This window comes from Panthera uncia, chromosome D2, assembly GCF_023721935.1.
Source record: "Panthera uncia isolate 11264 chromosome D2, Puncia_PCG_1.0, whole genome shotgun sequence".
Taxonomy (NCBI): Eukaryota; Metazoa; Chordata; class Mammalia; order Carnivora; family Felidae; genus Panthera; species Panthera uncia.
In genome coordinates this window covers 65,434,975-65,450,930 of record NC_064818.1, presented here as the reverse complement: position 1 = coordinate 65,450,930, position 15,956 = coordinate 65,434,975, and the positions used below count along the sequence as shown (strand labels likewise).

General features: G+C 44.3%; 1 protein-coding gene across 1 annotated transcript in view; it reads right to left on the bottom strand.

The window, feature by feature from the left end:
• Positions 1-239: 239 nt before the first annotated feature.
• The window catches only part of LOC125932964 (protein FAM136A-like), a 48,474-nt gene continuing 32,757 nt past the window's right edge, over positions 240-15,956 (bottom strand). The window contains exon 6 of the transcript XR_007460815.1: positions 240-4,519. The gene's annotated coding sequence lies outside the window, so the exon portion shown is untranslated. The remainder of the gene's footprint in view (positions 4,520-15,956) is intronic.

Genomic DNA, 15,956 nt, shown 5'->3' with positions numbered 1-15,956 from the left:
GCACATGGAGTTCTGAGCCTCCAGCCACCATCTCCTCCAAATGTCCAACACCGAATCTTCAAGAAGCTCCAAGCTTCTTTGAGCGGCTGCCATTATTTCCTGGGGCTCTGGGATGAATGGCTCCTAGTTGCTATGGTTCTGGGAGGTATTAACCTGATATTTTATTATTAACTGTCCAGGCCGTAAGTGTCTTTGAACCAGTGACTCTTCCAGGAATTTCTTCTCTTCCACTATGATGTCCTCCCCAGGGGAGGGAAAATACTTGATGACTGACCAGCTCTATGTCCCCTTTGGTGATTAATATGCCTCTCTGGTCAGGATAGGGGTATGCAGGAGGAGGAGACCTCCTCACACTTTGGGCCTGACCACACTGACATACTCTAGTCCATGGTGGCAGGAACTGAAGGAGGGAAAAGTATATGAAGGACCCGGAAGGGACTGTGGGGAGACTTCTGTGTAAGCAGAGAACACTTCTTCCAACCCAACAACTCATAGTTCAGGCTGCTATAACAGATTACCATGGACTAGGGGGCTTAAACAACACATGTTTATTTCTCAAGTTTCTAGAGGCTAGAAACTCAAAAGCAGAGGCCAGCATGGTCAGGTTCTGGTGAAAACCCTTTTCCATGCTGCAAACATCCAACTTCCCATTGAATCCTCACATGGTGGAAAGAGAGTGAGCTAGCACTCTGGGATCTCTTTTACAAGGGCACTGATCCTATTCATGCACCCCTTGTGGTATGCCCTTGGACCCTGTGTCTGTGTGGTCTTTCCCCTGAAATTCTCCTCCCTGCCATCTCAGTCTTTTCATTCGTTCACTCTCATGACCTAATTACTTCACAAAAGCCCCACCTCCTAAAACCATCACATTGGGGGTTAGGATTTCAACATATGAATTTGGGTGAGGAGACACAAACATGCTATCCTTTAACACCAACCATGAGGCACACTCCTGTGTCACAGGCTCAGGGGGTAGAAGTAAGAGGTTGGTTCATTTAAAGTCTTCACAGAACACAGAAAAAGCTGTTTCTCTAATCTCTTCCCATTTTTGTAAATGGGACCTCACAACACACTCCCTACCCAGACAGGCACAGCGGCTGTCCTGGGACACAGATAGGCCCATCAGAGGCTGCCACCTGGTGACCCATGCCCTGGGGTTTTCCTGGGCTTCAGTGCAGGGGGAAAGAGTGACATCCACTGACCCTGAGCTCAGGGAGCCTGGTGAGTCATCACAGTTAGAGGGGTTTGACCCCCTCAGAATGCAGAGTTGGCACAGGGCCACCAATGAGGGGCTGGGGTCAGAGCAGGCTCAGCACCCAGAAAGGAGCCCCTCCCCCACTATGTTAGGCTTCCAAAAGGTGGTCTGTCCTTCTTGAAGGTGATTTGCACCAATGGAGATGGTTTCGATTTGCTATTACTTGGCACATCCCTCTTTTATTTAAAAATAGCAAAGTTCCTGAATGGGTCAGAAAATCTATAGATGCATTTAAACCTCAAACAAAAACAATTCAGGTAAAACCAGAAACATTTAGAAAAACTTTTCCTGGGAAGACTGCTCACCCTATACCATTAAATAGAAGTGCTGCTGAAGGCCAGAGTTGAGATACAAAAAAGAGAGAACCCAAGGAAGATGTCACTAAATGGCTTTCATTCCAAGAGGGAATAGAGTGAGGGGTTTGCACAGAGCAGGGAAGGTGAGGAAAGCTTACCAGAGGGAATGCAAAAGGGGACTTACTGGGGTCAAGTAAAAGGGCCCACAGAAGCTGGGAAATCCTCTTCAGTAGGCTGTTGGGGCCCAGTGCTAGGGAAAGAACCTGTTCCGAGGTGACTTCGGGAAGCCAGCACATTCTCGGAGGCTGGGACTTATGAATGAACGAGACTCCCCATGGTACTGTCATGTGCCCCTTGCAGTATTCCCTTGGACCCTGTGTCTGTGCGGTCTTTCCCCTGAAATTCGTCTCCCTGCCATCTCAGTCTTTTCATTCATTCACGCACTCACTGATCAACATGTAATGAGCACTCAAATTGTGCTCCTTTGGAGCTGGAGATAAACTATGAACACAACAAACTGAATAACTGTCCTCCCTGAGCTCATGTTTGGGAGGTGGTGGAGTTGGGCAGGTGTTGGGGTGAGGGAGGAACACAGGTAATTACTGCAAGACAATCAAGGCAAATGCCGTGAAGCAGAAATACAGGGTGTTTGGGGCTCAGTCAGTTAAGTGTCCGACTTCGGCTCAGGTCATGATCTCATGGTTGTGGGTTCAAGCCCCGCATCGGACTGTCTTGCTGTCAGCAGGGAGCCCACTTCGGATCTTCTGTGCCCCTCTCTCTCTGCCCATGGCCCGCTGTGCTCTCTCAAAAATAAATAGTTTTTTTAAAAGTTTTTTAAAAAGACATACAAGCATGTGATGGGATCCATCTTAGTCTGGGGCTGTCAGGAAGCCTCAGGGCTTTCCTGAGGAATTCACATTTGGGCCGAGCTCTGGAGGTAGAGTGTGAGTTAACTAGGAGGGAGCTGGAAGTCATGGCTGGAAGAGGAGACAAAGTGTGTGCAGACTCAGAGGAGGGTTGCTTATTTGGGGACATGGAACACAGACTGGGAGAGTGGGAGTCTGTGTGTGGCTCAGGGAAGCAGGAGAAGCATGGGAGGGGGCATACACTCAAGACTGACTCATTCCTCAGTGACTGCTTATTTTAGAAAGAGAAAGGAGAGAATTAAGGTGATAAGAGTGAAAGGGTTAATGTGTTACCCACTAGCTGAAGGTCATTCAGAGGCCTGTGAAAGGCAACAGGGAGTAGTAGGGACTGTGGAAAACTCCAGGATTATATACATACACATATATACACATAGACTGTACTCAAAGGCATTTACATTTAAAATATGTTAAAACCTGTTACTGGCCAAACAAAGCAAAATCTGAGGGTCAGCACAGTTTTGGGTGCACGTTGGCTGGAAATAAGGAATGTGGAGGAGGGAGCTGGGAACTGCTTGTCCAAGAGCTAGAAAAAGAGCCAAAAGAGCCCCTCTGGTCCTGTGACTCCCCTGTGGCTGTCAGATGGTCTTCTCTGTGCCCACGCTCCTTGTGGCCCCTCCGGCTTGCCTCCCAGGGCTCACCTATTCCACAGTGACCCCATTCTCTCCAGAAGCAGGGTCGAGGGTGGGATAGTACCATTGACTTATGAATGGTGGGGTGGGGAAAGGGCTCCGAGCAGCTATCCGTAGCTCAGGAGGGCCTGGCTATGGGTTACAAGCCCTACTGGGTTCCCCTGGGCTTAGTGAGACTGGCAAGCTACGGCATGAAGATTTGAGGGTGAGGTAGAGAAGGGAAAAAAAACAGATGATGCAGAAAGGAGCTGTTGTAGCAGATGTATCACCTGAGAAGATAAGACCAGAGAACTTACACACTTATCAGTTATTCTACCATTAATTTCCTAGCCCAATTTTGGGTCATTTGAATCTCATAATTGGCTCTTTCAAAACTTGAAGGCAGGGAGCTTATTTGGCAACCTCCTCCACTTTCCTTTTGTGACAGGAGAAGCATGGCTGAGCTTATTTTAAATGTAATCACGTTTGATCAAAAAACCCCCCACAATGATTGGTTTTCCCCTTCTTTGCTCTGATTTCAATGACCTTGCATGTATTGGGGTTTTTTTCTGCATTTAATCTCTTCTCAGGTGTGCAGAGGGAAGATGCTCAGCCTTTGTGTTTGCTTTCCCTACAATTCTGATTAAGAACTACTTTAATGTTGCTAGACCTTTGTGAGGCAAACCTCTTTACAAGACAGGAGGAAGAGCTATCTCACTGAAAAAGAAACACTTTTAAAGGCCATTTCAATATGCAAACATTTCTCTCACCACACACATGCATCTAATTGCTTGTTTCTAAAACAAAATGCAGAGACATTCCCTGAAGGAAACTCAGCTGAGCCAGAATTTTGAAATGACAGGTTCATGAACAGCAAGTCGCTAAATGCAGTGAAAATTTGTGGCTTCTTGATGGCCCAATGTTCATTTCACTTAATGCCAGAATAGCACTGAGTTTATGTTCAGGGATTTACTTTTTCTCAGTCCATAGGATTCTAGTGGAGTTGACTTTGTCTTAAGTCCCCCCAAATTGTTACATCTGGGCTGAGACAACCAGAGAATCAGATTCTCTGGCTGGTTCAGCGATGGCCACCTGACCAAAGACTGGCCAATTAGGGTCAAGAAGACTCAATTTGGGACAGGTTTCAGCCACGAGGGAGGAAGATTCTTTCCCTTTCCTGCTGTACCAAACCCTGAAAAGACATGAGGCGTGAGCTGCCATGGACATCTTGTCTCCACAACAAGACTTATGAGAGCCAATATGTCAGAAGGCAGAGCCAGGAAAAGAAATCCTGTCCTTGTGACATCGCTTGAGCATTTGAATCTCATAGTGCCTGAAGCCAGCCTACCCCACAGACTTCTACACGATACAGTACATTTTCAGTTTTTCCTGGAGTCTGTCTGAATCAGGTCTTCTCAGTCTTCTGGGTATCATCTGTCCAAACATAAAGCAATGTGGCTGGTTCCAGTATATGATTCCAGTGAAATCTGTCCCATTACTTTATAGTCACATCTTATTGTTGCTGTATAATGCTTTCAACTTCTTGAAGCATCTTGACCAATGTGTTATTGCATTTCATCCAGGCCATCCTTATGGGAATTTTCCCACATCACCTCCATATACTAAGCCTCTCCCCCAAGATGATCTGCTAGTACAAAGAAGAGCCCCGATTTCCCCGTAGGCCCACAGAAGATCCTCTCTGCCCACATCCTCTTTTCTTGAAAGAAAAAGTTAAACATTTTAATAACTACCCAAGGAAACCCAGGCTTGGAAAGGGTGATTAAACAGAGGTTCTTTTTCACCGCAGTCTCATAGTAGACAAATCCCAGGAAAAATCCCAAGTGTCCAGCCATTAGCACCTCTATATCATGAGTAGTAAGAAACCTTTGACAAGGCAGACCTACATGTCCAATTGCCAAAAAAATACAGGTGACAAGGCCAACTTTGTGCGTAGTATGCCATGTTTGAGGTTTTAAAAAATTGCTGAGAGGGAGTTGATTTTGGGGGTGCTGGAAGATGTGGTTAAGGAGTGGCATTGTAGGAACCTACAGCTGGGAAGGAAACGAGGTGACTGCTTGTCTTCTGGAGGAAAAGGCAGATCCCTAGTTCTCTGCATTCTCTCAATGTCTTAACATTTTCATTACGTGTTTTCTACCCAGTCATCGATCTGGGCTATGTCTGCGGAGGCCAGGGCCAGGATGGCCTCATTCTCCGATGCTTCTGGGATTAACCTTATTTTGCACAATGGGTATATGGCTTGAAACCCCATGTGAGAAAAAACAATGAAAAATACACCAAGCTCGAGGCACCTGGCTGACTCAGTTGGTGGAGCATGCGTTCTCAGGGTTCTGGCTTCAAGCACCATGCTGGGTACAGAGATTACTTAAAAATAAAAATCTTTAAAAAAATGTACCAAGCTCAAGGGGCAGGAACAGAGGAGTGAAGGCTGTAAGAACCTAGGCATTTCATGGGCCTTGTGCCTTCCCCAGACCCCCGAGGAGGTGGCACCAGGAACACAGGGTCCACAGCAGGGACCAGGAGCCGGGGAAACACTTTGAGAGGGGCAGGTACTCAGCCTATGAGGAGCAGGAGGGACGTATGAATCAACCAAACAAGCACCTATGATGATTCAAGAACCAGCAGGCCAAATGTTCTCAACAGCATCAACAAGAACAATCACAGCAATGCCCAGAGGAGTGCAGGATTCCTCTCATCCAAGACCCTTTCAGGGACCCTCTCTCACTCCCAAGATGTCTGGGAATCAAGTAGACATGGGCTCTGCAGACAGGACTAACTCCAGCACTAGGAAGCTACTGAATTTACAGGAGAGTCTGACCCTGGAGTGTCTTATGTCCGAATGGATGGATGGTACAGTCTGTGAGTCTCATCGATGTCATTGTCAGAAGCTGTGGCTCAATGGTCTTTGCTGCTGTCAACTATTCCATAGTGTGAATGGCACACCATCTGTTTATCCAGTCCACTATTGGCGGTCATCTGGCTTATTTTCACTTTACAACCATTACAAATCATGCTGCTTTCTTCATTGGGTTTGTACCATGTTTTCAGTTCCTAGGACTGGGGCTTGGAGTAGAATTGCTGTTCATGGGTCAAGCTTTTTATGTTCAGCTTCAGAGGATGCTGTCAGTGTTCCAAAGGCAAGGCTCTGAGGAGTTTGTCTTCGCACCAGAAAGTCCCTGATGCTTGGTGTCCTCACCAACATTTGGGATTATGACACTTCTGTCAATCAGAAGTTTTACTCTCTATTAATAATCTGTGGCTTTTGCTGTGATTTTAATATTCATTTCCCTGCTGATAGTGAGGTGGGGGCACACCTCAGTTGTTCACCAGGCATTAGGATTTCTCATGTAATGTATTCATTTCTTGGCCCATTTTTATTTGAATTGATTCTTAAAGCTCCCTTAACCATTAGTAGGCTGCAAACATCCCCCCCCGCCCCCGCCCCACCATCATGTGGCTTGTTTTTTCATCCTTTGCGTGTCTTTTCATGAATAGAATTTCTTGGCTTCAGTGTTGTTTATTTAATTGTTTCTCAAACTACCTGTGGGTGATGGAACAATTTTTTTCCCCATTTCCATCAGTGGCAGATTGATAGGTTCTGAAATAAAGTCTGATTATTAATGTAGAGGAAAATTTTTTAAAAATAAGAAAAATACTTTGACTTTTAATACTCCTTATTAGGTTTTCTTCAAGTGAAGCACCTATATTGAGCCAGACACATTCAGACACTCAACAGATGCTTTCAAATCTAAGATGGAGAGGATAAAGACATCTCACAGGCTAGGGATGCTGGAAATGGCATGTGACAGAAAAGAATATTGAACTTCCAGACGTGACAAAGAGGAACACAAAAAAACCAATATAATGACAAAATGTCCTCAAGCACAAAAGTCTCAAAACAATTGGATTAAGAATGGAATACATTCTTCCCTAGCATATTTCTTGCCATATGAATGGTCTACCAGAATCAAAAACAGGGAACATAGTGATCTAACTCATTTACATGCCATTACCAAGAATGTTCTAGGGGTTTATCATTTTGAGGAAGAACTCTGCTAGCGTCAGAGTTTGGAAATGAAAGCAAATTAATTTTAGATGTGAAAAAGATGTGTTTGTGTTGAGTCTATGTATTAAATATATGGGGGTGAGTTGAGTATGGTGTATAAGTGTGTTTATATGTTGAATGTGTGTTGAGTGTGTGTGTGCATGCCTGCAGGTGTGCCCACAGTAGGAAGGTGTGTGGCAAGGACACCAGGAGGAGAAAAACACACCTGCTTTAGGTCACATGTATCGCATCAGAAAACCAAAGGGCTGCTTCCAGAGACTGATTTCTTTTGTGTAATTTGCAACTTGGCCCAAATGAAACAACAGAGCAGCTATTATTTATTTGGAGGGGATTACTTTCAGTAGTCTGGAAAGGCATGGAGGACATAGGGTCAGTGTCTGTCCTCAGCCCACATGGTAATCTCATGGTTGGAAGCTTCTTAGTCATCTCTTTCTTCAGTGGGACTTACAGCCCACTTCTCCCTTTCAAGTGAAAAGCTAATCCTTAATTATCTAGAGAGAATCACAGAATGGGATGCAATCCACCAAGAAAGTGGGGGGGGGGTAGAGGGAGGGGTGATGACAACAAATATACCATTAAGAAATCGGTTTGTGGGCTCTCATTCAGTTACCTATGTGACGGGTATAATCTAGACGCTCAATAGGCTGAAAGCTCTTCAAGACCTGCGACTTTTAATTTGCCTCCCTATCCAGCCCCCTCCCCCTCTTTCTCACACTCGGCACTGTGAAGATCTTAATAATAACAGTGATAATAGCTAACACTGAGCACCTGCTCTGTGCCAAGTGCCATGCGGAAGCTTCACTGCAGTTGACAAGGGGCCATATACTTTGGCGAAGAAGACTTTGCCTTCTCAGCTCATACTCCTCCCTCTCTGGGCTCCAGTCACACCAGCCTTTGTTTAGTTCTTGAGCCCACTAAGCTTTTCCCCCTCTGAGAGCCTCTGGGCTTGCAGTTCCCTCTACCTGGAAGCTTCTCTCTCCAACCCTCAGCATGGTCGACTCTGTCAAACGCTGCTGAAAGACCAACCAAGTTCAGAGCACAGCAGTAATTGCTGGACTGGGGCAAAGCAGACACTCTCAGTTGTCTTGACAGGTGTGGTCTCGGTGGCTTAGGGACAACAGAAGCCCCAACTGCAGAGCACAGAGACCACATAGAGTGAACAAGTAGAGATGGTAATTACAAAAATGCCGTGAACAGAGGCAGAAAAATAAGGTAATGGCAGGAGAGTGATGTGGGGTCAAGGAGGGTTTTTTGTTTGTTTGTTTGTTTCCTTTTAAAACAAGAGATAAGAGAGTGTGCCTCTATATGGATGGAAATGGCACAAGCCTCTGGTACACAGGGATAATTTCTGGGAAGAGACGTTTTGGAGAGGAGCCAAGTGAAAACAGGGTCTGATAGGATGGGAAAATTGCAGATTGTCAGGCAATATTGAGTTTGCTCAATAAATTTAATGCTCACAAAAATCCTATGGGGTAGATTCTGTTGTTTTTCTTATTTCATAGATAGGAAATCTAAGGGCCAGCAGTGTGAAATACCTTGTCCAAGGTCATATTCAGGCAGGTACAGGAGCTAATGGTGACGTGACACAACATTCTGACCCCTGGTTTATCACAGGATCCAAGTGCAAGAGTATGGAGGGTGAAAAGTCAGAGAGAAGCTCGAGAGTTAACAGGGATACACCTAAAACCCAAGGCTTGCAATTCAAATCCTGGAGAAATGGAACAGCTCCAGTGGTTTATAAACATGGAGATTTTCAAGACTTTGTATATTGCAAAAAAAACAAAAACAAAAAACAAAAAACCCAAAAACAAAAAAACCCAAAACGTATGTGTTTGCAATGTTCTATGTTGATGCTTGGGTGTTTGCTTTGAGCCACATTTCCATTTCATATGCTTTTCTGTTTGTGTGTTACATTTCACAACAAAAGGTTTAGAAGGAAGCCTGAGCTGCCTTGTTGATGGTTGATAACATGTGACTATCTCCCCTCAAAATGTGGCCCAAGTCAGTAATTAAAAAACCTGGTCATCGAAACCACCTGGGAAAACTTCTAAAATGAAGATTCTCATCCAAGACCAGGGACTCAGAATTCCCCGGCACACAGCCCAGAACATGTATCATCGGAAAGCTCCCTGTGACTCTAATGCTCGGCTAAGTTTGGGAACTGCTCACCTCAAGCACACTAGGTTCAGTTAAAATCAATGTTTTCTGCAGTGTTGTTTCCTATGGTCTTTGGAGATGTTCAAAATATGCCTCCTGCCAGTCGGCTAATCAACTCAACAATGTCGTCTGTTCTCTTCTCCTGCCCTGTACCCTAAACCTGACCCTACCTATTTCTTTCTGATCTTTCCACTGCTTCATACATGGGATAAGAACATATATGCAAACACATGGTGTTTACCTTAAACACTGAATGATCATAAAACCAATCACGTCTCTTCTCTCATTAGCATCCCTCTCCCTTGACAACTCAGGGGAAAGACTCCATGCCACCCTGAGGAGAGAGCTTTATAGGGAGGTCGGAGCCATAGACAGTGGCACATACACTCATGTGGGAATTAAGCAGCTTCCTGACTGAGCTAAACCTAGCAGCGGATAGGGGGAAAATCCACCAAGAAGCCACAGCAGTGTACTGGTCAGGGAAGGAGAAACTGTCCACACTCATTTTTAATCCAGAGCCAGCTGACCATGGCCATTCCTGGAAAGGAAGGCAGAAATGCTCGGGTGGGGGTGGACATTTTAGAAGGTAAGAGCTGAAGTGGCCAAACCAGCCAGGGTTCATGATCAAGACTCACAGAGGCCCTAGAGGAGCCAGCTCTGGGAGTATTACTTTCCTTCATTCTCTAACCCAGAAAGAACACAATCAAAATACAGTTCCAAAAAAGAGAAAGAAAAGAAAGAAAGAAAGAAAGAAAGAAAGAAAGAAAGAAAGAAAGAAAAGAAAAGAAAAGAAGAAAAAAAGTATAGCTCCAGTTGCCACCATTCCCCAAAAAGAAAGAAGAAAAAGAGCGTGAGTTTAAGACTTTGCTTTGCCATTTGAATCTCAGGAGTGCATAAGAAGTAGCAGTCAGAGCAGAGATGCTCTATTAAAGCCTGACTCATCCTTGGAAATTTATTGTGCCCCCCCTTCCCTGTGACACAGAGGAGTGAAGTGAGTAATCCTCTACGCAGCCAGAGAAAAATAGATCCCCAAATGCTTTCCATTATGCTAAAGGCCTGTGTCACCAGCTGCTGCGGCAGGGGGTGTGGTCACCATCCATTGCTGGGGAACTGTCACATCTTCTGACTCCCTCTCTCCAGGGCTATTTGTGGTTCTAAAAGTGCAACAAGCAGGGACTAAAAACTGATCGGCAGAGAAGTCTAAAAGCCCTACTGAGGGTCTCATGAGAGCCTTTATATGCAGGAGTCCACAAGGCCACACAAAAAGAAAACAGTTGGATCCACTTTCTGCTGCTTGATGCTTCCCTGCCCCTTCCCCACAGGCATAAGAACTACCTCTTTTTCCCCCAGAGTAAAAATAGCTACTATTTACTGATTGCCTGTTGCATGTCAGGCACTGAGCAAAGTATTTTCCTTGGGTTATGCAAACTAATTCATGTGTGTGTGTGCACACATGTGTGCATACATTACGAACACATACACCCTGAGGTGGGTACTAACAGAATCTCCTTTTACAGTAAATTTCCACAATTGGCCCCAGAATTACCTGGTTAATGCAGGACACAGACCCAGGCAGTCTTCAGAAGAGAAGAAAGCTCTAAACAAACACAACCATATTACATTACCTGCTTGGCTAAATGCAGTTATTTGAACAATGAACAAGAGAAGTAGAGGAAAAAATTTCTGTTGCTTCATTTATTTGTTTCATAGAGTCCCCAGGTCTTATCCCAGAGACTGGAATACTGATCAATAACCCCAGATGTCCTAAAAGCATTTTTTCTTACAAAAGGCCTTCTAAAAGGAGGAAATGGAGATGTGGTCATTGCCAGAGCTAGAGGCTTGCTAATAAAGCAGTAGTGGGTACAAATCACAGGTAATTACGTGAAGCTTCTTCCTCCCTTACAAAAACTTAAAAAGAAAAAAACCTGAAAGCCTCTATCTTCCTCTATGCGGCTCTAAAAACATATATTAATTTCCAATATATCAGAACCATACTTTCCCCTTCTGGAATTGACCACATTATCCTCCTACCCAGCTGGAGCTGTGCTAGGGAGAAAAATAAATGTTTGTCTCAATGGCATTTTCTTATTCAGCTAATTGATTTTTTTAAAAATAACAATAATGCTTGAACATCCAGCCGTCTAATTACTAGCAGCTTTTTATTTGCACTATCATTAACTTCACAGCTGCCTTGCCAGTGACAAGTGATACCACAGAGACATCAGCTGCAACACTTAGTTTCTGAAAGGAAGAACATGAAAAAGGCTTGACTCTCCCTCTGTCAAGGTCAGTGAGGGCTGCAGGCTGATTTCAGTAACACAAGTGCCCGACTTCAAATCAAGGAAACTGCATGTGGAACCATGTTGGGTGGAAGGAACCTTGAAGGGCATGTGGCTCAATGCATTTACAGTTGAGTCAATTTGAGGTCCAGAGAGGTTAAGTGACTTGCACAGGATTACACAGCTACCCACCTTCTGCACTGGAACTGAAGCCCAGGCCTCCTGATTCCTTAGCTATTTTTTAAAACATTTAAATTGAAGCATACTAACAGAGAAGTATATCTATCATGAATATACAACTTGAATTCAAGTATCTTGAAGTGAACACATCCATGAAACAACTACCCAAGTCCAGAAACAGACCACCTCAGAAGCCCCCCTGGTGTTCTCCTTCCATTCACTACAAACTCTCTCCTCCCCAAAGATAATCATGATGCTGACTTCTAACATCACAGATTACTTTGGCTTGGCCCATGTTCTTTCAATAAAGAGCTGTTTTATTATGTGGCGTTTAGCTACTCAGACCTAAAAAATAAATGTTTACTTGGAGCATATTAAATGATATATTAAGAAAGTATATGCCAAAAGTTTCAAAACCCCATACCATTAAGGAGTATGGGGTCTCCCTTGGGAGTGATGAAAACGTGATGTGAATTTTACCTCAATAAAAAGACCTCATCACTTAGGGCATATACATTTCACTGTATGTAAATTTAAACAAATTGTAAAAATATCTTGACTCTTAAAGACAGCATCTCCCTAACAAAGGCTTATCAATACATTCCATGTGTCTGCCCTACAAGCCTTAAGTTACCACCTTGGTGTTCTCCTTTGGCTCTCTTCTCTTCGTTGCAGTACAATGTGACTTTTGCCCTCATCTCTCCACTAAACAGTCCCATATCTGGGTCATCTGGCCCAAGCCAATGGCCAGTTCTCTGTCCTCCTCTTACTTAATCTCAGTGTCAGCATTCAACCTAGATGACAACTCTCTTGTTCTCCAAACACTTGTCTAAGCTTCTGTGTCATCATGTTTATCTGGTTTTCTTCTTACTTCACCAGCCGTTTCTCATTTCCTTTTGCTCCTTCTCCCATTGGTGCAGGCCCAGGGCTGTTTTTGATCATCAATCTTTTCCTCTTTAGTTGAGTGTCCTCCCCCAGTCCATCCATATGTCTATGACATGCAAATAACTATCTCTAGCCTAAACATCTCTGCTGAATTCGAGGTGTGGCTAACCAACTGCCCACTTGACCTCTACTTGAATGTCCCACAAAGTTAAGACAGAAGTATGGATTCTTTTCTACCCCAATTCAGATTTCTCCTTTTTGTAAATGACACCATCATCCACTTAACTGCTTGGACTAAAACTTGATCATTCTGCTTGCATCATCCCTTTCCTCACACCTCACTTGTAACCCATCAGTATATCCTACTGGCTCTGCCTCCAAAATGTATCCTAAATCCACCACCTGTCTCCATTTCCATCTTGGATACTCCAACCCTGGTCCAGGGTCCCTCCTTTATTTCTTGCTTGGACTACTGTGTTATCTCCCAATAGGCCTTTCTTCCTTCCCTCTTGTCTTCCTTTAGTCCAACCTTCACCCAACAATGGTAAATTCGATCCTCTTAACACTCCAGTGAGTGACCACTGCATTCAGAATAAAACCCAAACTCTCAGGTTAAGGAACTGCCCCAGCTTACCTGTCCAGTCTCTTCTTTCTTCACTTGTCCCTCACTCAGGACACTCCAGCCATACTCACTGCCTGTCTCCCGAATAGGCCAGTCTTATTCATATCTCAGGGACTTTGCATTTGCTCTTTTTTTTTAATGTTTATTTTTGAGAGAGAGCAAGTAGGGGAGGGGCAGAGAGAGAGGAAGACAGAATCCCAATCAGGCTCTGTGCTGACAGCACAGCTGACATGGGCCTCAAACTCAAGAACCGTGAGATCATGACATGAGCTGGAATCAAGAGTGGGATGCTTAGCCGACTGAGCTGCCCAGCTCCCCCACTCTTCTTTATGTGAGAGCATTCTTTCCTAGTCTTTGAGTGGCTGCCTCTTATTATTATGACCTCATCTCAAATGTCATCACATCCTTCAAGAGACCTTCCCTGGCTTCCCTGCTCATGATCCTATGTAATATTCTTGATTCTATCTATACCTGAACTTTTCTTATGTATTTATTGTTGATTTGTTTAATAGTGGTCTCTTCCTGCTGGAAGTTAAGTTCCTCAAAGGCAAGGTCTCATTTGTATTCATGGTTTTATCCCCAGTGCTTGGAACAATATTTGGCAATAGAAAGCACTATATAAGTTGATTGGCTGGATCTCATCAATTTATCTGAGAAGATGGGAAAGCAAGTTATCATAATATGGTCTCCATTATTTATCATTTCAGGACACCAAGTTGCAAGTAACAGAAACCTAGTTTAGACTATCTTAAGCAATAGTAAAAGAGAAGACTAGGAGTAGGCCTGTCTTTAGGCATAGCTGGTACCAGAGACTCAAAATTATATTGCCAGAATTATTGCCTTTCAATCTTTCCTTACCTCTCTCTTAGCCCTGCTCTCCTTTGGATTGGTTCCACTTGGCAAGCCCTCTTCATGCAGTGGCTCCTGCCAGCTCTGTGCTTAGGTTCTACATTGTACAGTTCAGCAGCCCCAGCAGAAAGACAGCTGCCTCTTCCAGCCTTTCCAGCAAAGATCTCAGAATTGACTTCATTGGACCAACCTGGATTGTATGCCCATCCCTGAACCAATCACTGTGTCTAGAGGGAAGTAATATGCTAATTAGTCAAGTAACCCACTCCTAGATGGGAGAGTGTGATTGGGAATTGGCATCACCTGGGCCCCATGGTTTGGGGGAAGAGGAGGATTGGCCTCCCCCAAAAAACTTCAGGGCTATCACCAGGGGGCAGAGATGAAAGTTGTGGGAGGAAAAAAAAAAAAAAAAGATGTCCATCACAATTCTTTTTGTTTCACAGAGCTGAAATTTTTGCCAGTTCCAGAAGAACCTGTACTTTCAATGCTTAAGGAAGAAGAATGGTCTGGCTGCTGCCATCTTACAGGGCAGCCTGATGAGCTCATTCATTCACTGAATATTTACACTACACTGAGTACCTTATCTCACAAGGCCTTTGTGACACCTCCTACCCCGGAAGGGGCCATGCTTTGTCAGTCTCCTGTCAGCTGGTACTGAGTTTACTATGAAGGCCTGACCTCAGGACAGGAGGGTCAATGTCCTTGACTCTGGCCTCAAAGTTCCTGAGCCCTGGTCCATGAAGCCCTCATCTTTCTAGGTCTAATGTTTCTCTTTGCCTTGTGTCACTGTTAAGTCTTCCGGATTTTGCCCCTCAACTCATTTTGTTGGATTGCTCCTTCCTACCCACCCCTCTGAATCTGCCTTCTGACCAAGCCTGTTGCTACCCAAAGTCTGCCTTCACATCAGGCATTTCCCTCAGCAGGTGATTCCTCCCTTAATCTTCAGCAATGGGCATCACACAGAGGGAAGAGCTAGATGTGAGTTGATGCTCACCTACCTTGTGATTACCTTTCATACACTCACAGACTGATACTCAGTAGGTCACGTTTTCCCTTCTTCGAATTCCATTTACTTAGTAAAATAGAGTTTTCCTAACCCTTTCAGATTGTTACTCCCATTTGGTCCTCTGCAATTACGTGTCTTATGCTCCGTGGCTGAGATATGGTAAGAAGAGCACTGTAGTTTTTCCTCTGAGTCATGAACTTGGGGACAAAGCATTCTTCATGATCCCACTTGTTATTTCCTTTTTCTTTAACTGCAGAAAGTCACTCTGGTGGTCAGGTGAATTCCTAAGCAGTGAGCCTTTGGCACAAGTGTTCCCATTCTAACCACTTATGTTGGTTGAACCCATCTACTTGCACAAACAGAAACAAAGTTTATATCTCTACAGAGGTTGCTAACCTGATCCACAAAAGGCAGTTTTATTTCCACCAGAGTATAAAATCCATGATGACAGGGACTTTATTTAGTTACTACTTCATCTCCAGTACTTGGCATATATAGGTGCTCAATGACTGTGAATTCATTCATTCAACAAATGCTTATTGAGCATTTACTAAAGAGGACATTGTGCCAGGTGATACCTGGGATTGAAGGAATACAAACAAGAGTATCTAGGAGAGTATTTCAGCCACAAGTAACAGAACTGTCTTAAACAGTGAGGCACTTATTAGTGCACATAAGTGGCAGTCCAAATTTCAATGAACTCAGGTTTGCTTGATCTACCACCAAGGATCCAGATTTTTTCACAGCTTCATCCTAAGACTTGTTCCCTCTGGAGGAGAGGGAGAGGAGGGTGAGAAAGAGCACAGAGT